Genomic DNA, 25,393 nt, shown 5'->3' on the forward strand with positions numbered 1-25,393 from the left:
TTTGGCACTTTCTGGTGAAATTCATCGTCCTTAGATATGACATCACATTTTACATTTTTGGGCCAAGGAACTAAAAACAAGAATACTTGTTAACTAGAGAGCGATTCTACATAGGAAGAATACATAGACGACCAAATTGGCATTCACTTTCATAATGTAAACATTATAAACAACTCTATTTTGCACCACGCTAGTTGATTTTTAAAGGGAAAATACACTCAAACTAAATTCTTTAGATTAGAAAACTGCAAAATTGAAGGGAGAAGTATTAAGTACATACACACCTCCCACTTTTCAAGCCCATGCACCACTGCAGAACTTCGATGCACAGTCTTGACACAGCCTTCACAGGAGTAGCTTTCACTGCCACAGTCACCACATCGCCAGATGACTGTATTACAGGTGAGGGAAACTCCACATGCTGAGTAAACTGCATGTTCTGGAGGACAGAATTGCCCCAATCTCATACCGAGGAGTATCTTCCTTGTTCTACTCCAAGCTTCCACCATACTCTGCTTCTTGCTGGTGCTGGTAGCCCCTTCATTGTCCTCAGTTGCAAATTGCAAGTTGCAAACTGCTGATGGTGGAGCTGCAAAGTTTGCGTGGGTGGGTTTGCGGGCACAGGGGTTCTCTCCCACAAATATCTCCTGGACACTGTTGCCCTTCTTCTCAATGGGATGGCTGTAAATGTAACGTATGGTCTCACTTTCTTTGTTCTTACCATGTTCTTCAATTCAAATACAAAAAAGCAAAGGATTAATATGAACACATTACAATATAACACAGGAACATTATGTAAAAATAAATTGCTTACATTGTACTAAAAGAACCTATTGGCACATAGCCTACTGATAAATGGGAGGGGGGCATTGTATGATAGATCAGATCATATTGGTTTAAGCTAGCTTGTGTTGGTCCTGGAAACATCTGTTTAAAGTGTTTAATATATGGGCCTTGTAGATAAATTTATTCATATATTTGCTTTAACTGTAGATTAATCCATACATATATATTTGCTTAAACTGTAGTTAAATTGATACATATATTTACTTAAACTAGAGTGCAAGAAACACAAGTCAGTGAAGCACAGACCAGACTGTATCAGAGAGGACACAGGTGAAAAGGTCACAACAGGGAATAGCAGGAGTGTAGCTCATGGCTAGCATCACTCCCTCAAGCTGATCAGGTCAGAACAGAGTCCACAGAATTTCTACGGCGGCATGAAGTAGTGGGAGACAGACGTAGATAAGAGCAAGGTCATGAATCAGGAAAAGAGAGGTTTTTGTCTTCACAGATGCAACAAGAAGTCTACAATGGGAACAGATGGTGCTGGCACGCGGTCAGACAGAAGAATCTGCAAAATAACACGAAGATCAAAAATACACACTTGCATGCATAAGCGATCACATAAGCACCTCCTTGTAACACATGAACCTGGAGAAGATAGTTAGATTGTTGGACTTCTTGCCCCAACGTCAGGGACGACGCATCTGCGTATGCTGACTCCAGGATAGGGAGACGATCTCCAGAGCTCTGGATTCTTTCCTGTTAATCTGAATAAATTCTTTTGAACCAACTAGAAGGTGTCCTCCCAAGATTTTGAACAGTGCAATATAGACTCTGTGGGTCCTTCTGATTGATTAATGATGACTTGTTGAAAAATTCCTCCAGCCTCAACTCTGAAATGAAGTATATACACTTGCACACACACACACACACACACACACACACACACCGTCGTTGGCTTCCATTACACACTGGTCTGGTACATCCGCATACACGTAGGCCTACACATTCAAGGGAATGCGAACTGAATGTCATCAGTGAATGATCAGTATGCCTTTTTCTCGTTGTGATTGTTATTTTATCTCATTACATCAAAAACACCAATTACATCCCTGCCGCAACGCACCTTACGCGGGAGATTCTTCTTCTTCCTTTTCTCGTTTGCAGCACCAGGTTTAGTTTACAAGAACAGTACCGCCACCTCCTGTACCGGAGTGCAAGGATTTACTATCTTTCCTTGTCTTCCCGGTACTTGCTCCGTAACAGGTTGTCTAGCAACCGCAGTAAACTATGACTATCGTTAGAGAAGAAACATGAAATCATAAACATGAAATTTTTTTTTTCATATTTTAACAGCTCTGGATTCAGAAGGATTGTCACACACACCACATTTATTCATTATTCATCAAGGCTATTAACATGTTGCACAGCATTAAAAAGAAAAAAATGCTGGGTAAAAAACACGAGCTCCATAACAAGTTTACTGGGCCCACTGGGCATGACTAACTTTGGGTCGAGCCAATGAAAGGTGATCACAGCCTCTCACAGCTACTAGTAGGTAGAGTAGGGCCCTTCTAGACCGTGTCTGTGGGATTACAGTATCAGGATTAAGTTTATTCAATGGCATGAAGTTTCCTGTTTGTTTGCGTTGATGATTACACTTATTGCTTGCTAGAGGATTTAGCAGCTAGCCAAAATTTCAAAGTGCAGAAGATCCTCTATCACCATTTTGTATTAGGCTAACTGCACCGGAATGAGTGTGTGATGTAGGGCTGTCACGATACTCCATAAGTAACGAAAATGTGTTGAAAATGACGTTTGATACAGTGAGTCAAAATTAAAAGCCATATTTCAATCCGCGCATGCACACGGCCTCTCGTATGTCTGAGCGACGGAGCGGGAAAAGTGGAAGCCCAGGAGGCTTTGTCACTGAGTTCATGCGTCACACCTGATGCACGAAGCCACAGCGTGAAAACCCTGCGCATAAAAACAAAACAAACAAAAAAACACCCGTCTCTCCAAACATTGGGGTGGAACGGAGGTACTGTGAGGTCCACGACTTCAGTGCACGCACGCACACACAGAATTCAAGAACTTCTTACATGTTCAATTCAATATTTATTTTATTTATTTTTGTAGAAGAAATTAGGGCACAAAACATATCCCTATGATTACTTTTGTTATCCTCATTCTCTTTAATGTTATTTGTTTGAATTTTTTTTTTTTTTTAGAAGCAAGCATATGTTTTTCTCTACGACTCACACAATAGCCTAAATTCTGTGCATATCAAATCAAATGGTTATTTTAATGTTTCTCTGATTTTACCTAAAAATGCATTGGGCTCTTTTCTGCCCTGGTGGTAGGAAGTACGTGCCGGTTCATCACACATCACAAATGATCAGTTAATTTTTCACACCTCAGACACCAGAAGAGGTGTGAACTGGTCAAAGGAGCAGTCTTTTTTTTTTTTTCTTTTTTGTGTCACAGTTTGTTTTATTTAGTTTTATGTAGTTTATTGTTTTTTGGACAATAACAGTCAAATCTGTTTGGCTCGCAATGATGTTTTTTTTTTTTTTGTCAGATCTGTGGACATCAATCTAGCAACTCAGTGGCCTATGTGAGACATATGAAAATTCACGGCTATATACCTAATATGGTTCTGAACTGTTGCATGCCTAATTGCAAAAGTATCGTTCAAAAATGAACAGGTCTGAAAGCACATCTATAGAGAAATCCTAAGGAGTGTGTGATTGAGCCAAGATTGAGCATGTCAGTGGACCTGGTGCGCCACGTTGACTTCTGCACTGCCAAATGTGATTCCTTGACAGAGTTCTGTTCTCTTCTTAAAGGGCACATCAAAGACGGACAGACAGTTAATGTGATAAGGTATTTACTGTGGCATCTACAGTTCCTTCTCGTTTGTCTAGAAACCACAACACAGCTGAGAGGCAATGATAGGGTCAATTATTGCTCCAGCTGGTGTAAGTGGAACGAGTGCCACTCGTGATGATTGTGATTATCCCCGTGACATGCAGCTGGATGCTGCTGCTGATTCTGAGCATTTGGAGGTTAGCCCTGAAAATATTGATGATGCATTGTTCTTGAAGAATCTCACTCTCTTTTATCTTGAGCTACAAGCAAAGCTGCTGATTCCGTCGTCCACTATTCAGACAATCATCGAAGATTTGCAGTCAATACGTGACATCAGCCAGTCACAATTACTTTTTAAGCTGAATGAAAAGTTGCATGTGCTTGGGATTCCAGATGTTGCCATTAGGACACTTATTGATGATGTGAAAGTAGAAGATCTTTTCACAATGGACTCACAATACCCACACACTGAAAACAGATCAACGGAGGAAGACTATTTTTCAAGAAACACTTTCATCATGTTCAGCCAGTGCTTATATGTCCGGGTCAAAGTGAAGCAGGCAATGACTGCTTCCCTCAATATGTCTCCACAAAAGAAATGCTTGAAGCTCTTTTTCAGTACAAGTCTGTAAGAGAGCAATACAATGAAGTCCACACCCGTATGCAAACTAAGGATGTTGTTCAAGATGTGTAGGATGGGGAAAATATGACTGAGAGCTCACACAAAACAGAGGGGTCTTTCCACTTGATCCTTCATTGGGATGCTTTCAAAGTGGTAAACCCACTTGGGTCAGGAAAAAAGAAACACAAAGTACTTGCAGTATATCTCACACTCACCCCAAGAACAAACTGGACTGGTCCAGTAACACTGATGTCCTGTACAAGAGGGGCCAGAGTCAACTCCACCTGATGAGGAGACTGAGGTCCTTCGGGGTCTGCAGGACTCTGCTGAAAACTTTTTATGACTCTGTTGTTGCACCCGCCATCTTCTATGCAGTAGCCTGCTGGGGGGGCTGATGCAGAGACAGGAACAGGATCGATAAACTGGTGCGGAGGTCAAGCTCCGTTCTGGGATGTCCCCTAGAGTCTGTGGTTGTGGTGGGCGAGAGGAGGATATTAGCAAAGCTGACATCCATCATGGACAACCCCATCACCCTCTCCATGAGACTGTGGGTGCGCTGAGCAGCTCCTTCAGTCAGAGACTGAAACATCCTCACTGCAGGAAGGAGCGCTTTGGCAGGTCATTCATCCCAACAGCAGTGAGACTCTTTAGCTCTTCATGAAGCTGAGAGTCACTCGGACACTTTACCTCCTCCGTCGCACCCCCCCCCCCCCACGCACATATTTATAGGACATATACACACACATCTACAGCTGATGCACGCATATTTATTTATATATATTATTTATCTAAATACCCCCAACCCTCCACCCATACTTGCAACGGTGTATATTTTGGTGTCTTGTATATATGTAACTTTGTTTATAATGTTCTTCTTCTTGTTTCTTGATATATTTTAATTGCTATTTCTATCTATCTACTAGCAGACGTTTTACCACACCATAGGTCAAGCATTGACCAGATGCAACTTGTTCTTCTCTGCAAACAAGAAGGAACATTTTGGTCAGAAAGTGGTCTTGGGTTGCCTGGTAAAAGATCTGAAAGACCTTGAAAGCAATGGTGTAGTCTTACATGATGGACGGGTCTATAAAGGATTCCTGCACGCTATTGCTGGTGACAATTTAGGGTCACACGGGATTGGAGGATTTCAGCTTGAGCGTTCATTTCTGCAGATACTGTGAAATAGACAGAAACACATTTCAGACAGATCATCTCCGCAGGGCCACTGCTCGCACAGTGCAATCATACAGAGAGCATGTGCAGAGACTTGAAGGTGGTTCAGTCCAAAGTGGAGGTATCAAAATTTGACTCCTTGTTCAATGAACTGTCCTTCTTTCATGTGTGTCTGCCTGGACTGCCTCCATTTATTGGTCATGATTTGTTTGAAGGCATTGGAGCCTCTGATCTTGCATTGTGCATCCAAAATTTGGTGAAGGTTGACAAACAGTTTACTTATCTTGAGTTGAACCGAAGGATTAGCGAGTTTAAGTATCTAGGGAGCGCTGCCCGTGACAGACCTTGTGAAGTGACTCCAGGAAGTGATAAGCTGGGTGGGCATGCTGTCCAAAACTGGTGCCTTTTGCGGATGCTTCCAGTGCTCATTGGAATGAAAATTGATTTTCCAGTCAAAAATCAGTCTTGGGAACAGATCATCAAGAGAAATTGTTTCTCTTATTTGTGCACCAGCCATTTCAGCTGGACAAATAGCATATTTGAGAGTGCTTCTTGATGAATATTTGTATTTCAGAAAACAAGCTTTCCCTGATCAACCACTGAAGCCAAAGCATCATTATGTCAGCCACTATCCAGAGCTCATAATCCACTTTGGGCCACTCATCCGTTTGTGGACGCTACGATTCGAGAGCAAGCACTCTTATTACAAACAGTGTGCAAGGAAAATGCACAATTTCAAAAATGTGTTAAACTCTTGCAGAGAGGCATCAGCTCCTCCAAGCTTTTAATGCTGGCAATCTCTTCCACCCACTGCTGTTGTGGAAAAGGCAAGAGTTTTTTCCCAACCAAATCATCAGGGATTCGGTTTCTAGCTTTGATTTTGGGCCTGACAATACTTTTATTGCTCATGAGGTAACTGTGAAAGGCACAAAATACAAAAAAAAAAGATTGTTGTTATAGATGAGATTTCGGAGGGCCTTGTGATTGGAAAGATCATCGTGGTACTTATCCACAAAGATTCAGTTCAGAACTGAAGAAGCTTCTTGGATGAGAGGCGAAATGTCTTCACTTACAAGAGGTGACTCCAGTTGCCTTGTTTCACATATTGAGATTTACCATTACCTGGATGATAGGCGGAATTGTAGTGCACCACTCAATACAATCAATTTTAAACATGTGAGCAAAACATTTGACAAAGGAAAATTCGACTATGTTTGAGCCCCGGGTGGTCAGCCTTGAGGCTCATGTAATATGTGATGGGATTCAGCCAACCTTCTTGATGGGGCTCGCTGCATCGTTTTCCACGAACCACAGCTTTAATCTGCAGTATCTAGAAGAGGCAGCATGTACCCTCGAGTTCATCCAGAGGTTAGATTCTTTGAAGTAAACCTCGTTTATTTATTTATTTATTTTTTCAACACCACATCTACATGTATATGTTTGCTTGCTTTGAATGTCTTTTTATTCTAAGTGAGTTCCAACACTCATTTTTAGGCGCTTCACTGGCATAAATCCGGAGAGGGGCACCAAGGCTGGACGAGGCAAAGTCGTTTCAAAGAAAACAGGCCAAGTGACAAAAAGACGTCAGCAGTCAACCCCCATGTTTTTGAATCTGCTCAGGAGACTCATGGATTTTGGGTGGGATTTCATTTGAGATGGTGACATTACTCACTCCCATTACTTGCATATTTATCAAAACACCAGTTTGCTTCACTCCTCCAATTGTTTCTCCCTCCTCCCTCTGATATCTTTTATTCTCTGTCATTTTAATGGTGACATCTATTATTCTTAAACCACGTATTCTATCTGTCCTTTTCTGCTATTGTGTTCTGTTTCTGAAAATACACACAAACTCTCTCTCTCTCTTTCTCTCTCTATCTCTCGCTCGCAGATGCACGCGCAAACACACACATGCACAAACACACACACAACTGCTCACCTATCACACTGCTTTGTTAGAGCCTGCAGTTCATATTTCAACATGATATATCGTGCTGTTCATTAAACTTTTGCTTTTCATTTGAACAGTTTTTGACAGAAAGCATTATATTGAAAACCTTTTTTTTATTGTTCTTTGTTTTATTTGTACTACTAATATGCCTTGCATACCTTCAGTATATTCAGATGTTACACAAAGACATATATCGCTCTGCATGCGAAAGACGCCTGGTGCTTCCAGCCCAGCGCTGCTCCAAATCTCTAGCCAGACTCTTCTCTTCTGTTGTTCCCAAATGGTGGAACGAACTACCGAACTCTGTGCGTTCTGCTGAGTCCCTTTTTACTTTTAAGAGACAATTGAAGACTCAACTGTTCAGAGAGCACCGAGGCACTGAACCTGACTCTTCTCCTCTTTGGGGTAGAATAAGTCAGAGGGTCCAAGACCCAGCACTTAGTGATTATGTAGCACTATTTTATGTAGCACTAACTGTGTTGTGTGATGGTGTATGTCTGTTATATAAAATTTTTTTTTAAAAAAGAAAAAAAAAGTGGGGGTCAACACTTCTTCTGCCACTAGATGGCAGTACCTGTGACCAAATCACAACTGAAGCACTTTTGCGCTTCCTATGGGCTTTTCCTTAATTAAGTCTAAATTCTTGCTTGTGTTGTACGTTGCTTTGGACAAAAGCGTCTGCTAAATGAAATTGTAGAATTGTAGAATATCACTTGATCATTTTGTTTTTCTTACATTACAATAAAAAGTAAAATGCAATAACAAACTCTGTTTTTCTTTTACAATGTTATGTTCGTCATTCACAAAGGACGTTTTGTTATAGTTTGCCTTGTGTACTTTAAGCTAGGTTTGGACAGTAATCTTTTTTTTAAGCCTACAATCAGTGAGGTCTATTGAAATACGTTAAAAAAGTGCCTCTTCTCATCTGGAAATAACTCCGACTAAACAGTTTGTTCTAAACTACTCAGTTTATTGGCAGTTTGTTGTAATACTTAATTTTGAAAGATGGTTCATATTGTATTTTTTATTTACAGTACAAAACTGAGTCACAGTAAAGATGTTACTTTTACAGTACTTTAATGGCAATCCTGCTGCCAGCAGTTTCCATTTTTACTGTAAAAGAAATAAAAACCAGTTCATACTGTATTTTTCATTACCGTAAATTGAATCACAGTAAGAAGATGTTACTTTTAACGACAGATTAATGGCGACCCTGCTGCCAGCTCTTTACTGTTTTTTTCACAGGAAAAGTTCAAACAGTGAACCGTTTTTGACAGCAGTGCAAAATAAAGCACAGAGAAGTCTCAGTGATTCTGAGGAATCTGATAACAGAGGATTTTCTTAGAAATTCTACAAATGATGCTCGACACAATTCTGTAGTCGCTATAAAAAAAAAACGTTGTAGGCAAGAGGCAATGCAAAAAAAAAGATCTGCAGCAGAAGGAGCAGCTGTCGTGAAATGCTTTCTAGGTTTCCAACATGCTCAACATCTAGATGCAAACGATTAAGGGAAGTCATCACCCACTGTTGAGAAAGATATGGCATTTGGTACAAGTCTTTGGGTTGAACACTGTCATGTGCACTGTCTAAAACCTGGTTTTAGCTGACACTGGAAAGTCCATAGCAGAGACAAATTGTGTCTGCTCACTGCTTGATAGGCTCTATGTGCTCGTCAGGCTCTTGTGTGCGCCAGAACTGACTTGAAGATCAGAAGGAGATATATAGTTGCCCATCTCCATCCATCCATTTTCTATGCCACTTATCCATTAAGGGTTGCAGCTAAAATTGGGTGAGAGGCGGGTTCACACTGGACGAGTCGCCAGTCCATCGCAAGGTCATTGGGAGCAATTAGGGGCTCAGTATCTTGCTCAAGGATACTTTGACATCATACAAGGTGCTAGACAGCCACTCCACCTCTGAGCCATGCCGCCTCTAGTTGCCCACCTACACGGTTACAAAAGCTAAGTAACACAAAATGGGCCTGTAGAGCACTGGCTTGCAGGAATTTGATAGATAGGTTACCAGCTGTGATGTGTCATATTCAGAGTGTCAGCACAGGGAATCAGAGATAGATCCAGTTGAGATCCACATTAACTAGTAGAGTATACCAGATGATGTGGCTATGGCAGTGGACAGTAAGTCACATTGTGATCCATTTCAGGAGAACAGGACAGAGGTATTCAGTGATAAGCTCCAGCGTGACAGTACAGACAGCCAAAACGTGCAATACAGCTGGAGAGGATGGTGAGAAAAAGAGAGTCTAGAAGGTCAACACCAAACTTGGTGGGTCCTGTTATACTGTATGTACAATTTGTAATTGTAGACAAATCCTTGACTCCACAATGACTAAAATACAAAGAAGGCTTTCACAGACTAAGTGCTCTATAATGAAAAGTACACAGACCCTTAATCCTAAAGACAGTGCTTTCCTTCAAGATGACACGATATTTGACATTGGTCAAATGTATGTTTGCGACCATCAGGATTGTACTCATGAGCTTCAGGCTACTTTTGAAAAGCAGAGCTGATAGAGGGGAAGCACAGCTGGCAAGCATCCACGATTGGACTAGGTTTTTAGAATCATACCAGGCGGTGTTTCACAAGCTCATCAGGTGCTGAAAAATAGCTACTGCCTTCCCCCCTTAGCAGTGCTGCCTGTTAACAGAGCGTCTCAGCTCGGAAGCGAATTAAAAACCATTTGCAGCTAAAAATGATGGATAACAGGCTCATTATTTAGCTGTGTTCAGTACTGAGTCAAGCAGAGCTAAGGAACTGAACATGAATGACTTCATAAAAGTTGCATGCCAGCACGAGAATAGTTGAATTAAACTGTTTGTGAAAGTGTCTCTGTGAATTCAGGTTTCTTTGCTTGCAAGAATACTACAGTAGTTGCTCTCATAACCAACTATATTGTAAAACGTTGAAAATTTTTCCAAATTTTAGTCAGGTACTTATTTTGCCCAAAGAGGCTTATTTATTAGGGCCTGAGCCAGAAGGTACTTCTGGCGAAGACCCTATTATGTTTGCTCGGCAGAGCAACACATTAGCAGCACTAAAAACACTAAAAACACACACTAAACAGTGTCCCAGGTCCCCCCAACACCCATGAGGCAACTGGGCCAGACGGCCCGGAGCCAGTTTTCACATACACACCCATTCAAAACCTGGTATTATACTGTTCTTGCTCTCAATGAGTGCGCGCTATATGCGCATAATGCGCATAACGCGCATAATCTAATTTGACCCCCTGAACATGCATGAAATTCGCTGAAATTTCGCACAATCGTTCGGTATGTCTCAACATTCACTAATCAAAAACAAAAACACCACTAAAGTCTATAGCGCCACCTAGGGAGCCACACAAAAAAAAGATAATTTTTTTTAATTTCGCGCGCTATAACTCCTCACACAAAACTCCCACAGACATGGGACCAACACCGTTGGACTCGTCTCATCAAGACGAACAATTCTTACACTCTGACCCCTCACCTATCTCCAACAGAATGTCCACAAATTGGACAAAACTGTCAAAATCAGGACTTTTTTTACTCCCCGAACAAAATCTATCTCCTCCTAAACCGTAAATGCCAGGGCTTCCAAACTTTCACACATTACTCTCCCAACTGTGCTGATTAAAAGTTCAGTAAGAATAATATACTACGCGCTCGGTTTGGATTTTATAAGCTCTCAAAGTGGGGGAGACACGTTTCACGCTTACAATGGAAGTCTATGGGGGGAGCGTGTCCTCTCAGGGTACATACTCTCAAACAAATGCTTCTCACGTCTATACCATACATCGCACAGCTTTTAAAAACATATCACTGTATTCCTGACAAAAATCCCTACAAAAATATGGTATTTTGTGTTACTTTTGACCAACGTAGGCCGAGTTATTCAGCTTTTACACACTACATTTCTTTTAATCCTCCACTCTCTCCACTCTAGCACAGATCAAAGAAAGTGCAGCGGGGGAGGGGTTCTTAATGAGCCAGCTGGCAGCTCTGCTCTCAGCTCTGACAGAGATGGCAGAGATTTGTTTACTGCAGTCATGGAAACCAGAATTGGAGCTTCTCTGCCCTCATGTACATACTCTCAAACAAACACTTGTTGCTTCTAAATTAAAACACTCACACATTCAAAAAGCACACCATTGAATTCCTGAGAAAAAACTCTACGCACTGATGTCTTTACATTCCACTTTTGACCCATATATGCAGAGTTATGACTGTGTTTCACAGTTAAACTGCCAAATCCTCCTCTGCTCTCCACTCTGACAGAGATGGCAGAGAGCGAGCAGAGAAGGGAGGGGCTCTTAAAGGGCCGGCTCTCAGCTCTGCAGTCACACTGTGCAGCGCACTGAGGCTCATATCTCCTAAACTACAAGGCCTAGGGATTTGCCGATTACACCGTTGGATTCGGGCCGGTGTCAAGGACGCGGCCATAGGCCGCGCGGGGGCTCAGGCCCTAACAACGCTGCTTGCAGCTTTAATTTTTGCCTACCTTTTTAAGTTTATTTTTGTAAGAGAATCAAGCTTAGAAGACATATAACATTAGGATGGTGCTACTATTTGTATGTTGTGTTTAGTCAGTCTCCATATTCTTTCAATAAAGCACTAAACACAGAAATATTTCAAACAATGGGGTTTTAGTAATGTGAAATAATGTAAATGAATGCTAATGTTATGCTGGCCTGAACTGGGTTTGGACCTGAGTAGCGCAACCACAGACAGGACACCAGTGAAGCAGGATAATGCCCAACCTACTCTGCACTAGGGAGGCTAGAATGGGGGGAATGTGGTGTTTATATGAGTGGAATGTGTAAGTAACAGAGAGTGTGTGTGTGTGTGTGTGTGTGTGTGTGTGTGTGTTCTGTACTTGCTACATATTAAGGATTACAATATGTATTTAACCAACAGAGTGAGGACACATTTGGAAAGAGAGGACATTTTAGTTCGTCCTCACCTCTTCAAAGAGCCGTTTAAGGGTCAAGACTTGATTTTAGGGTCGAGGTTAGAATTAGGTTCTGGTTAGGCTTAGGGTCAAGCTCTGGAGAGCAGTTCTGGAGAGGTGTTGGAGTCACAGAGGAACTCTTGGGAAGGGAAAAAAAGAACATATGAGTCAATCCATCCATCCATCCATCCATTCATTCATTTTCTACCACTTATCCTGTTCAAGTGTTGAAGGGGGGTGGAGCCTATCCCAGCAGCTTTCAGGCAAAGCGGGGTTCACCCTGGACAGGTCGCCAGTCCATAGCAGGGCCAACACATAGAGACAGACAACCATTCACACTCACAGCCACACCTACAGTCAATTTAGAGTCTGGATTAACCTGGTCCCTGTTGATGTCTTTGGACTGTGGGAGGAAGCTGGAGTACCAGAGGGAACCCACGCAGGAACAGGGAGGACATGCAGACTCACACAGAAAGATCTCATGCTCGAGCTGGGACTTGAACCCAGGACCTTCTTGCTGTGAGGTGACAGTGCTGACCACTGCACCACCCTACTGCCTGCTTAATCATATTACATCATGAATTTTGTGTCCATTTGACCTTGTAAAAGATTAAATGTATTCCACTTTTAACTTCTCACACTCTTCCAGATAAAATACATTTTGTCCCAACAATAATAATTTTATTTTATTTCATACATGAACTTGACACTGAAGATCTTCTGAATTGTCACTTAAAAAAGTCAAAGGTCAAAGTTTGATTTTATCAGCTGTCACATGGGGCCACAGTTCATGTCTGGTGACTGGATAAGCAGTCTTTCAACAGTCTAGTGCTCGTTCATGGCAATAATCTGTATTAAGAGTCCGTAAATTGTCCATTACAATAGTCTGTGGAAATTACCATGGCAACATCCTGTGAACAGTCCGTGAATTGTCAATGGGCTTAAGTCAAACATGTCAAGTCTGTAGGCTCACACATGCTGGGGTCTCCACATGAAGGAGGACTGAGAGTAGTATGGCTGTAGGGACGGCAGCCATGGAGCCAGTCCTGGTGGATGGTAGATGGGTAACATCTGAGGTGCTGGCTGGACACTGTAGTAAAAAGGGATGCCCAGCTTATCATAGGTCATACGTTTTGGTGGGTGTCTCTCTCTTTGTGGCAGTTAGGTAAGTAGGGTGGCTCCACAGGCTCAGCAGCGCTTGATGAGGGAGAGGGATGTGGTGAGGGCTGATAAGGTTGATTTCCAGCAGGTAAGTCAATTTCCACACCAGGCAGATTTTCAGTCGTCTGTGCTGGTGGGGCCAGAGGAACATATGTTTCTCTCTTCTGCTGGTAGGTGCCTGTGGGTCTGAGTCAACAGATGTCTCATTTCTTTCTGCTGGCACTGTAGGGGGGCCAATGTGGCTCATAGTGAAATTCATACCCATCCCCACTGTCTTCGTCTGACTCCTCAGAGCGAGATAGCAGTCTCTTTTTCTGTTTCTCTTTGTCATTTTTACATTACTGTTTTTTTCTCAAAAGGTAAGTGATCGCAGGGCATGAGCAGGTTTCTTTGCAGAACTCCAGAGTGTGACCCTTTTCTGGTCTCGCTTAATGAATTGGCAGCTCAGACCCCATTTGTGTCACTACTGAGTTTACTGTGTCCTCCTAATAGTTTCTGAGTGTTTCTGGTCCTGCTCTTGGTGTCAGGTTTTTACATAAGACATGCTCACCAGGGGACGGCACGGTGGTGCAGTGGTCAGCACTGTCGCGGGTCAATCCAGACTCTAAATTGACCGTAGGCGTGGCTGTAAGTGTGAATGGTTGTCTTCTTGTCTATATGTGTTGGCCCTGCGATGGACTGGCAACTCATCCAAGGGGAACCCTGTCTCTTGGCCAAAGGCTGCTGGGTTAGGCTTCACCGCCCCCCCCCCCCCCCCCCCCGACCCTTATAAGCAGTAGAAAATGGATGGATGAAGGGAGGAATGCCCACCAGGTTGTCGCACTGAGCTCTTCACTTTTGTGTCATAGTGCCTTTTACTCCTTTTTTAGCATTTCAGTGAGCAAAAACATAGCCTCCTCCTTACCTTGTTTTCATTTCTCCACATAATCTTGCAGCTCACTAGAGCCTGATTCTGTTTGTAGTCCAAACAGCATATCAACTGGAAGCCTGGGTGACCTTCCATACAGAGATGAAAAGGAGACGACCCTTTAACTTCACAATGTGTATAGTTAAGAGCATGCATTAGTTTGTTTAGGGACTCTTTCCTGTTGGATTTTTGCATCTCTGGTGTTTTCAAAATTGGCAACGATGTCCAGTCCGTGCACTCCACTTGACCGCTGCCCATTGGGTGATATGATATTGTTATGAACCCAACCACTCCGCTGAGTTTCTCAACTGGTTCTTGAAGTCTCCTCCTTGGTCGCGGTGGAAACAAGAGGAGAAGCTCAACTTCAGGGCAAAATGATCGAAAATGAGATACGCAGCAATTTTTCCTGACTTTGATGTGGTTGTGTATGCCTGTGCAAAATGTGTGAAGTGGTTGAAAAATAACAAGGATGAACCCACATCCACCTTTGCATCGATCGAGATGGAAGAGTTCAATACTAACCAGTTCAAATGGCTGTGTTGTTATGATATTGGTCAAAGGGGCTCTTGTTTCTTGTGTTGTGGAAGGGCTTTTTCTCTTTTAAACGTGGAGGCTTTAGTCACATCATGCTCTAAGCCTGCTTACATATATGGCCAGAAGAAGCAGTCACATTCTAGAGATACTATACAGTCAGCACCTTAGTGTACTATATTATTATGCAGTTCTTCCATCACCGTCCCTTTGTAGCTCTCTGTTTGCAAGCTGTGGTTGTTCATTCGAGAGTGCTGCTGTTATCTATCTTCAGTTTGTCCCACTGTCTCAACACACATTTTATTTGTGGACAAAGTGCTTTCAGCTCTTTTACTGGTGGCTTGGAACCTGACATTTTACACTCTAACACAGCACTGGAACAGATTTTTTTGCACTTTGTTTTTGGTGTGGGGTTAACTAACGCAGCAGTGGCTTTTCTAGTAGTAGTAGCTTTCCCTCAATACAAGAGATAGAAGCATGTTTGGGCGCCCAGAGATGAACGCAGCTGTTTTTACATACCGCCACCCTCCTGCCACGGGGCTGACTTCCCAGCCACATGTCATAAAGTGCGCTGATTGACAGGTCGAGTCGCAGGGGTTGAAGAAGGTTGGACCGAGGAACAAATTGGAGAGAAAAAGATTAGATTTTTCAGTTAAGTTGCTCAAGACAACACCTTTTGAGAGGAGAACATATCAGGAGAAGATTGATGTGATAGAACACTGGCCTGATCAGCCAACCATCAATCAGCAGTCCAAAGACAGAGGGAGGCAGTACACCTGGTATTTTTCCAGGACCTGGTTTAGCAACAAGGCTTTGCTAACTGAGTGTAGTGAAGCTAATGCTTTATTCTGCTCTCCCTGCCTCCTTTTTCAAACGTCAGGCTCTGACCCAGCATGGATCAGTACAGCTATCACTGAGTGAAGCACTTCTCAGAAAGGGCAAAGAAGCATGAACAAACTGTGATCCACATGGAAAATGCACTGGGACTTGCCGTGTCTGGAAAAATAAACATTTCATGTCAGCTTGATGAAGGCTACGGGACAGGGATCTGTAAGCATAATGAGGAGGTTGACAAAAAAAAATAGGCACATCCTATCTAAAATAATAGACTGTAAAGTTCTGTGGTGCATTTCAACCTGCCCTGCGTGGCCATGATGAAAGTGAGAGCTCAGAAAATCCAGGTGTTTCTAGTGGATTGGTGAATTTTGTAGCATCACTGGATACAGTTCTACATGAGCACCTGCGGACTGCCAATAAGTTTAAGGGAACATCGAAGACTGTACAGAATGAACTCCTTGACTGCATGCTGTCAGTTTTGAGAGAGAGCATCACTGGAGAAATCGGGGGCGCAAACTTTGTCTCCATCTAGTCTGATGAAACAATGGACATTTCCCCTCAGTGTCAGCTGGTGCTTGTGATCTGCTACTCTGACAAAGTCCATGATGTCCAAGAGAGGGTTTTGTTGTTGTTGTTTTTTTGAGTTCATGCCTCTCCAAAGAGCCTCAGCACTTCTGGATAGGTTGAGCTCCATTCTCCCTGATGGCCAGAAGAACCAGCTCATTTCCCAAGCATACGATGGAGCAGGTGTCACGAGAGGAACCACAGGTGGTGTGCAGAAGAAGGTCCAGGATGTTTACGTGAATGCACACTACGTCCACTGCTATGCTCACCAGCTTAACCTTCTCATGCAGCAGGGGACTTTCCATGTCCCAAAAGTGAGGAACTTCTTCTCAGACCTGGCTGGATTCTCTGGCTTTTTTTTCAAGATCTCAAGAGAACCAGCGTGCTTGATAAAGTGGTGGCCCACAGAGTCCCAGGAGCAAGCACAGTGAGGTGGAACTTGCACAGCCGAGCGGTGAACACTGTATTTGTGCACAAAGAAGACCTGCTCCAGTGTTGTGAAACCATCAGGGACTCAGGAGAATTTGATCCTACCACTGTGAGAGAGGCTGGAGGGTTTGTGAGGCTACTGGAGGATGACATTTTCCGTTTCTTCCTGAAACTGTTCCACCTCACCATGCCTCATGTGGTCATTGTCTACAGCAGCTCCAGAAGCAGAGCATCGACTCAGGGTTGGTTCATGCAGACGTTCACGGACAACCTAAAAAGATCAGGTGAATTAATTTGTATGTTGTCCTGTTTAATCTTCCTGATATGGTGTTCATCTCCACGATGCTTAAACAACTTCACATTTCTTGTTATTTTACCTGACAACTAAAGCTTAACTTCTCTCTTCTGGTTCTGTTCAGAGCTTCCCTCCCTGCTCTCTGTGGAGAATGCAGAGACAGCAGGTGTCTGGCCCCTATCCACTCGCCTCTGTTGTCATGGAGGGTCTGCCATTTTGGAGGAGTGGAGGAAACACGGAGGAGTGGAGGAAACACGAAATTGAAGCTCAGTCTCATTACTTTGTTTCATAAGTTGTGGTCCATGCATGAATAAAAGTTTAATTTAGTGTCTTAATCATGAATGAGCGGTTGACTTGAACAACATGAAGTATCAATAAAACCAGTCCTCATTGTAATGGGGAAGCTTTACTCACCATTTTGTTGGTGGTCTGTGTAACACCCACTTCAGTATGGAAATGTATAGAAATGTTCAACTTTAAAGATAAGGTTCATCTACTGGAGCAGTAAGGATTTAATTATTAATTAATGAGACCACACAGAAAATTTAGTTTAGATACCTGTATTAAACAGTCAACAACTGTTCACCAGAAAAGCACAAATGTGTTCACAAAATAAGAAAAATAAATACTGGCGCCAGATCACTAAATATGGAAACAAAATACACCCTTGGATTTTTAAATCAGCCACACTGTTAGCCCGGATTTCATATGCAAGTACAAAATAAACTACAGTCTACTTACATGGTTTAAGTTTTATTGTATTACTTTAAAATGTGAGTATATGATCCTAGCTTACTATCAAATATCAGTTTATGAGACTTAAGTTTGACAGTAATGCACAAGGCTCTCAAGTCTCACGCAATGAGCGTGTGACACACGCATTTTGACCCGTTCACACGCTCTCACGCCACACATTGAATTCCTCACGCATTTAAATCACCACAGTGACGTCCACCAAGTTGCACCGCTATAACAGGGGAACAGGTAGGAATCAAGTGAACCTCGTCTCCTCTCATGGCCTCCCCTCCCCTCCACACCCCCGCCCGAGAGCTCAGAAGGTGCGCGCCACGGGCAAGCCAATCAAATAAAGTATATCTACCGAACAGCCAATCAAAAAGGAGCATTGTTGTCTCCGGTCGGATTTTGATATCCCGCGGTTACTGAGGAAGACGGACACTTGCCGAAAAGAAGCAGGCTTGCTAAAGAGGGCAAACAGATCCGATGGTTCTGGTAAGTGATCTCATCATTTATTCGTTGCTGTACAATAGTCTCTAGTCTCTTTTATACTGTCTATGGATGTTTGTCCTGGTAGCAGGAGTGGGAGCGAGTGTGTGCGTGCGTGTGTGTGTGTGTGTGTGTGTGTGTCGGGGATGGAAGTTAGCAGCAGTTACTGTGGGTTAACTTATTATTTATATATATATTTATTTTATCCAGACAATGCATTGTAGTAATTATTGCATTTGCCCTCAGAGATGTCAGGGAAGAGGCAAACAAGCATCCTTTCATGCTTCTCCCAGCTCCCTAAAAAGGTGGCCAGATTAGGCACAGAAAAGGAGACTGTGGAGAGGGCAGTAGTGGAGGACACTGTAGAAGAGGCTGCAGAGGAGACAGTGAAGAAGACAGCTATGGTATCAGTAGAGAAAAAATCTGTGGAAGAAACTGTGGAGGACACCATAGCTGAGACAGTGGAAAAGCAAGAAACAAGAAAGAATGGCCATGGCCGATGGCCATTCATCACAATAGGAACCACTAGCTCCTTCTACTGGTGCTCTGTCTGCAGACAAGAAAACTCTTGTGCCCATCAAGGTGTGAGGGACATAAGCAGGCATGTAGAAAGCCGGGGACATCGTGCTAAAGAACAGGCTCTAAACTCAGCCAGCACTATTACACAGTTCTACACACCAGAAACTTCTGTTGTAGGCATGAGTGTACAAGAGGCCAAGGCACATAGCACAGGAACCCCCCCCCCCCCCCCCCTGGTAAAGTCTGACTCTGAACTCACTTCAAAACTTGAGAGCCCTGGTAATGCATGTGTCAACAACTTTACATTACATCAGCTTTAATTCATCAAGTTTTAGCCGTGATCACTTTCATTCATTGAGTTATCTTTTGACACGCATTGTGGGAAAGAGAAACACCCCGTTTTTACCGCCCTCCATTTCGTCGCTGTTGGTCAGTTGTTACAATTTGGAAAGACCGAAAATTTCAGGAATTGAAAAGTAGTTGGGAAATGTGGTTTATCAGTTAGTCTGATTATTTTGACCCGGAGTCGGACACGCCTCTCATTGAACGCCGGACCCTGTGCATCGCGATTCCACCGGAGAAAGAGGAGGCTGACGGCGGGAGGACTGCCGTCACTACCGCGGTCTACTGGGATATTGTTCACTCCCTGAGTCGGACACCGCCTCTCACCGACCGCTGGAGCTGGACCCCGCTGTGTACCCGCTGTGTACCGCGCTTCCACCGAGGAAAGAGGAGGTTAACGCCGCGACGTCCATACCACAATCTGGTGAGCGCCATTACGTTACTTTAAGCTAACGTTAGCGACCGTGTTAGGTTCTCAGATGGCCGTTGATTGTCGTCACCTAACTTTTCACAGCTGCGCTCCTGGAGTTTGGCTTTGTGTTTTCCTCACGAACAGTGATTTAAACGGGTGAATCTGAGGTACAGTTGGTGAGAATTAGGAGCTTGTGTTAGCCAGATAGACATTTTCACCGGCCGCATTTCTTTCTCCGCAGTAAGGACGTTAGTGGGCAGCGGAAGAGGCAGTTGAAGTAAGTTTTACCGGTCTTTTTTTGTCTGGTGCAGGTGAAATATAAACTTTTACCGCAGTAAATGTTCAGCTTTGCTCTGAGTAAGTAGTTCTTCAATTTTTGTGAGCAGTGCACTTATAATGTGTAGATCCAGTTATGGCAGCTGTCGAAAAGCCAAATTAAGGCCAACATTATTCTTTTCTCGATTACCTTTGCTGTAGTTTCTAATGCAGGATGGTTTCCATTATGAACAGTGAAAGGTACTTTTTTTGATGGGCAACATAGAATTACCAACCGATGTCTTTATTTCTCTGTTAGGATGTGACCAACAAGGACGGGTACAGCCAAACTCAACTGGGAATCCTCTGTATCGATGGAGAAAGTCCTCAGCTCAACCCATCCGATGTAGCCATCATCCTGGAGGGGAGTGTGGTGATGGATGAACCAGCCCACCTGCCTCAGGCTTTCTGTAACCTGTTCAGACTCATTTATGCCGTACACCTGCAGTACCCAAAGTGCATGAAACACACATTCCACTGTGTTCAGCAGGCAATGTTGAACCTGGGTAGGGGACAGCTGGCACCCAAAATACAGACTTTGAAGAACCAGCTTGCAGTGTGAAACAGGGTTCTGAAGAGTTAGCTACTGCTCCGTAGTAAGTATTTTGGCTTTAATGTTGCATGTTTACACTGTTCATACCCTTTAAGTTAGCTGGCAGTAGTGTCAGAAGGGAAGCTCCTGTCTTTGTTCAAGGTTTTGAATGTAATAATGTCCCTATGCTGAAGTACCAATGAGTGCATTTGTTGTCAGCCTCCTTGATAAATGTGACTTTTATCGTCTGGAAGGATATTTCATTTTTGTTGTTCAAAAATTCACTCAGAAGATATATTGACAAAAGGATAACTACAGATCTATGAGGGAAAAATATAGTTTAAGAGAAAGTGTGATTTACCAGAAAAAAAAGTCAATATTCTGAGACAATAGTCATACATTGTTGAAAAAAATCTAAATTTTATGAATCAAACATTTTATCTGGTAACAGTGTCAAGCAGACCTGAGTTCATCAGTGTCCAACCGTGTTTTTTGTTCCGAGTGTGAGATTTTGACTGTCTACATTCAGGATGAGTGCACTTGTTCAAACAACAGGAGCTCTGTTCTACCCACTTTTAAAAGTTTCTCAGGAAAATTTGTGGCAAATTTTAAGCCTCCATTCTATTTAGAGTTTTATAAGACACTGACTTGCATTCAGTATCAATAAAAGGAAAAAAATAACGTTTGGGCTTTGATTTTTTCTTATTTTTCTACACCAATTTTGTAGTTGACATATATTTTATATTAAAAATATAAATATGAAAATTCATCCACCAAAAATTCTAAGTACAATTAATTGGGCCCAGCAGTTCATATTACTCAAGATTTTAAGTTAAATCAGCTTGACATTAAGTGCATTGTACTTCAAATAACAATTCCAGATCTTGACAAATTTAAGTTTAATTCACTCAAGTTTTCATTGTACATTATTTAAATCTTTTAAGGCAACCACTTTCCTCTATTTTTTTGAGTAGATTCAACTTATTCGGGCTTACAGTGCACTGTGGTGTAAATCCACACCACGAATTTGTGAGTTCTAGTGTTCTCCAGAATGTGCAGGAGAACAACAAGTGCAATTTTACCCTTCCACCTGGCAGGATCAGCAAAGTTCAGGCAGTCCAAAGGAAATCAAACTCTCTCCAAATCAGCAGACATCAGTGGGTCCTGGTACAGTTAGCTCGCCACCTCTGGACTGGATCAGCACGCAGAATCATACATCCAAAAAAAAAAAACCTGACCTGTATAACAGTAATATTCAATATCATATCACATCTAACTTTCTTAATCTTTCCTTCACAGTGGTCAGCTTACAGTTTTACCACTTGCTTTAACAAATATTCATAAAACAATCCACAAATGTTGCAAAAAGGTTTCTTCTTACCAAAGGAACATGTAAGCAGGGCTCTCCTGAAGCCTCAAAATGGTGGTGGTTCGCAGCCGCGCTGCCGACAAACCAGAAGAGTCCAAATAAACACCAAAATATCTTGATAGAGCAAAGTTCGCCCCGCTGGTGGTTATCCAGGTCTTCTTCTGACAATTCTCTCACAAAGAAAAGCATTTACAGCTCCGTGTTTTTCTCCTGTCTTTTCCCGGTCTTTTCCTCTCGTCTTTCTAGTTCACAGTCACCACAAGGGGGCGGAGTTCACCTTCCTTGCACTTCTGAGAATTTCAAATTAAGATGCATCTGTTTCCTGTTTTAATAAAACTCACATTACATGAAATTCTTGTATGCTTAAGAGCCTTTTTTATCCTTTTAAAACAATAAAGTATAAAGGCTATTTATGTTTTTAACAAAACAGTAAGTATTTATATTTTTAACACAACACAGCAAATATTTACATGAACAGGGTTACATCTGCAGTTATGAGGAGTGATTGATAAACTGACGCCCCCATCAGGTGAAGGACCAAGCAGTAAAAATGTGATTTCGCTAAAAGAGAAATATGTAGTATGACCATTTAGTTCCACAAAGAAACAAGGTCGCCAACGTGTAGGGAACATGTATGTTTGCTAGACTTAGTACACAAAACACCTGTGACCCACACAAAGTGGACCATGACAGCCACAAATCAAAGGTTTGCTGGTAAAAATGACTTTACGAATAATAATGCAACCAAAAGTGAACTTCTGCCACCACAGCAAAAAACATGGCTCAATACCACAAGTTACTGCAATCTTCAAAGTCCAACACCGTGCACACACACACACACACACACACACACACACACACACACACACAAACTTCTGAAGATGACAGGTAAAGCCCCTTACAATAATTACAACCAATGACTCACTGCAGCTCACATTTGCTGCTTTACTTGCAACATCCACATTTTCCATTCTCTTCATTTTTTGGTAGATGATGATGATTATTATTATTATTATTAATCCTGTTTAAGTCCATCCTTCCATTGTTATGACCGTGAGTAGATGATTACGGCATTTTATCTCTGGGTGATCCATCCCTTTCAACGCCAAACTTGTGAGCAGGCAGCAGACCAGGGACCAGTCCACCGCCAAACTCTGCAAAACAACACCTCTTCATATTTGGGCATCAAAACAAGTAAGCCTGTGTACCAGCCAAATACTGTTGTACCACCCCTGTCAGTGTCATCCAGAGGAGTGGAGCATGCATGTTCACCTGGATGCATCACAAGCAGAGATCCAAGCCTCCCCAGGTTGGTCACGTGACTTGGTGGTTGATGGCATCAGTTAAGGTAAAGACTGCAGTGACAGTTCCTGTAAAGTCAAAATAGAGCGACTGGTGGTGGCACTGATCTACGTTGCTTTGTTCAATTTGTTCTGTGGGCTTAGGCATACTTTGGTTTACTATGTAAACTATTTTGAATCATAAATTAAACTTCTGTTCCTGCCGTTATCTCACCAGCAGCACGCTCCTGCTGTGTGTTTCCATAAATCTCACAGCTTCACATTATTTATTTAAGAAAACAATTAATTAACCTCGCGTAATGATCTACCCCCACCCTCCAACGCAAACACTCACACACACACATTTCTCTCTCTGCCTCATTTTCTCACATATACACTCACACCATGCATGCCTAATGAACCTGTTAATTATCACTGGGTATTGTTTTTGTTTTGATTTTGTTTTGTAGTGCACACGCATCACAGTTTGGCATATACCTTCCCCAAGGTGATTCGGTGTCATCAGATCCAGACCAACTCAAGAATCTAACAAATGTTCTCATATGTTGTATCCAAATGTCGTCATAATCCATCCACAGCTTGTCTGTGCTCTCCTTTTAACCTGGGAGCACATTAAATCCTTGGTAGCAGAAGCCAATTACATGGACAGGGTGGAAAAGGAAAGGAATGTTGACAATGAGAACTCAAGTTCATGAATAATACTTCATTTTTCTACGTGCTGTTCTTGAGGGCGATGAAATTTATCATTCAATTTTTATAGAAAACCTCCTTACTCTTGTAACCAAGCTCTACAAGTCGTTTCCTGATGAATATTAAATACAAAATTCTACCAAAAAAACTGTACTTTGGTTATTATTTATTTATTTTGGTAATTAATTATGTAATAACTTTAGATTAACCCATATTAGTTTCTGATTGATTTTTTTTTTCTTTTGGTAAAACAGATGTCAACAGAGCTAGAGCTTTTATGTTCTGAAAATGTTTTTCAGAATATGTGCAATGTGTTTTTTGGTGAGAAGTGTTTAATTTTCAGTCAGATACTCATTCTAAAAGCATTCTAAAAATGTTAGTTGAAGTCAATCTATACATTTTCTACTGCTTATCCTGTTAAGGGTAGTGGGGGCTGGAGCCTATCCCAGCAGCCTCTGGGTGAGAAGCAGGGTTTAACCCGGGACGGGTCACCAGTCCATCACAGGGCCAACACATTGAGACAGACAACCATTCACACTCACAGCCACACGGTCAATTTAGAGTATTGCGGGTTGAAATGACATTATAAATCAAATATTCAAATGTGAAATGAAATGAGGGTGGCACAGTGGTGCAGTGCACTGTCGTCTTACAGGGAAAAGGTTCCAGGTTTGAGCCCCGGCTGGAGCTCGGGGTCTTTCTGTGTGAGTCCCCATGTTCTCCCTGTGCCTGCGTGGGTTCTCTCTGGTACTCCAGCTTCCTCCCACAGTCCAAAGACATCAAGAGGGGACGAGGCTAATTGATACTCTAAATTGACAGTAGGTGTGACTCTGAGTGTGAATGGGTGTCTGTCTACGTGTTGGCCCTGGATGGACTGACGACCTGTCCAGGGTGAACCGAAATGATGTTCATGCAAGATAAACAGGGAGCCCCCCACAACCCATCCATTTTCTTTCGTTTATCCTGTTAAGGGTCACGGGGGGCTGGAGCCTATCCCAGCTAAGAGGTGGGGTTCACCCTGGACAGGTCACCAGTCCATCACAGGGCCAACACATAGAGACAAACAACCATTCACACTCACAGCCACACCTGTGGTCAATTTAGAGTATCAATCAGCCTCGTCCCCTCTTGATGTCTTTGGACTGTGGAAGGAAGCTGGAGTACCAGAGAGAACCCACACAGGAACAGGGAGAACATGCAGACTCACTCAGAGAGATCCTGTGATGGAGCTGGGACTGGAACCCAGAAACTTCTTGCTGGGAGGCAACAGTGCTGACCACTGTACCACCGTGATGCCTCAGTCAGTCAGTCAGTCAGTAGGCAATTACAATTAGTATCAGCTCCATTATTTCCCTCATGAGGAAGCTGATAATAGGGACAATCACTATGACTAACAAAGCATGGAGTAATCAGAACTGGCAAATGGACCCTGCAGCCACAAGAACAGTGGGAAGATGTTAGGTAAATGAGGAAGGAGGTGTAATCAGCCACATAACTCTGTGCTGGAGGTTACGAACACACTGAAGATGTGCGTTTTGAGCATCAGACATGGGATTTAGAACTTCCAAGCATGTTTTTTACTTAGAATTAGGAGCACCTTAAGAAGACTGTC

At 42.6% G+C, this 25,393-nt stretch overlaps 1 long non-coding RNA gene across 1 annotated transcript; it reads left to right on the plus strand.

Moving 5' to 3' along the window:
* Nucleotides 1–19,155: 19,155 nt before the first annotated feature.
* LOC147258255 (uncharacterized) lies at nucleotides 19,156–22,069 on the plus strand. The gene is made up of 3 exons (XR_015116741.1): nucleotides 19,156–19,586; nucleotides 19,816–19,851; nucleotides 20,149–22,069. It is a non-coding gene; the product is annotated as an uncharacterized LOC147258255 (long non-coding RNA).
* Nucleotides 22,070–25,393: the final 3,324 nt, after the last annotated feature.

The sequence above is a fragment of the Aulostomus chinensis genome, chromosome 7 (genome assembly GCF_037954235.1).
Source record: "Aulostomus chinensis isolate RoL2024-O1b breed Wild chromosome 7, RoL_Achi_v1.0, whole genome shotgun sequence".
NCBI classification, from domain to species: domain Eukaryota; kingdom Metazoa; phylum Chordata; class Actinopteri; order Syngnathiformes; family Aulostomidae; genus Aulostomus; species Aulostomus chinensis.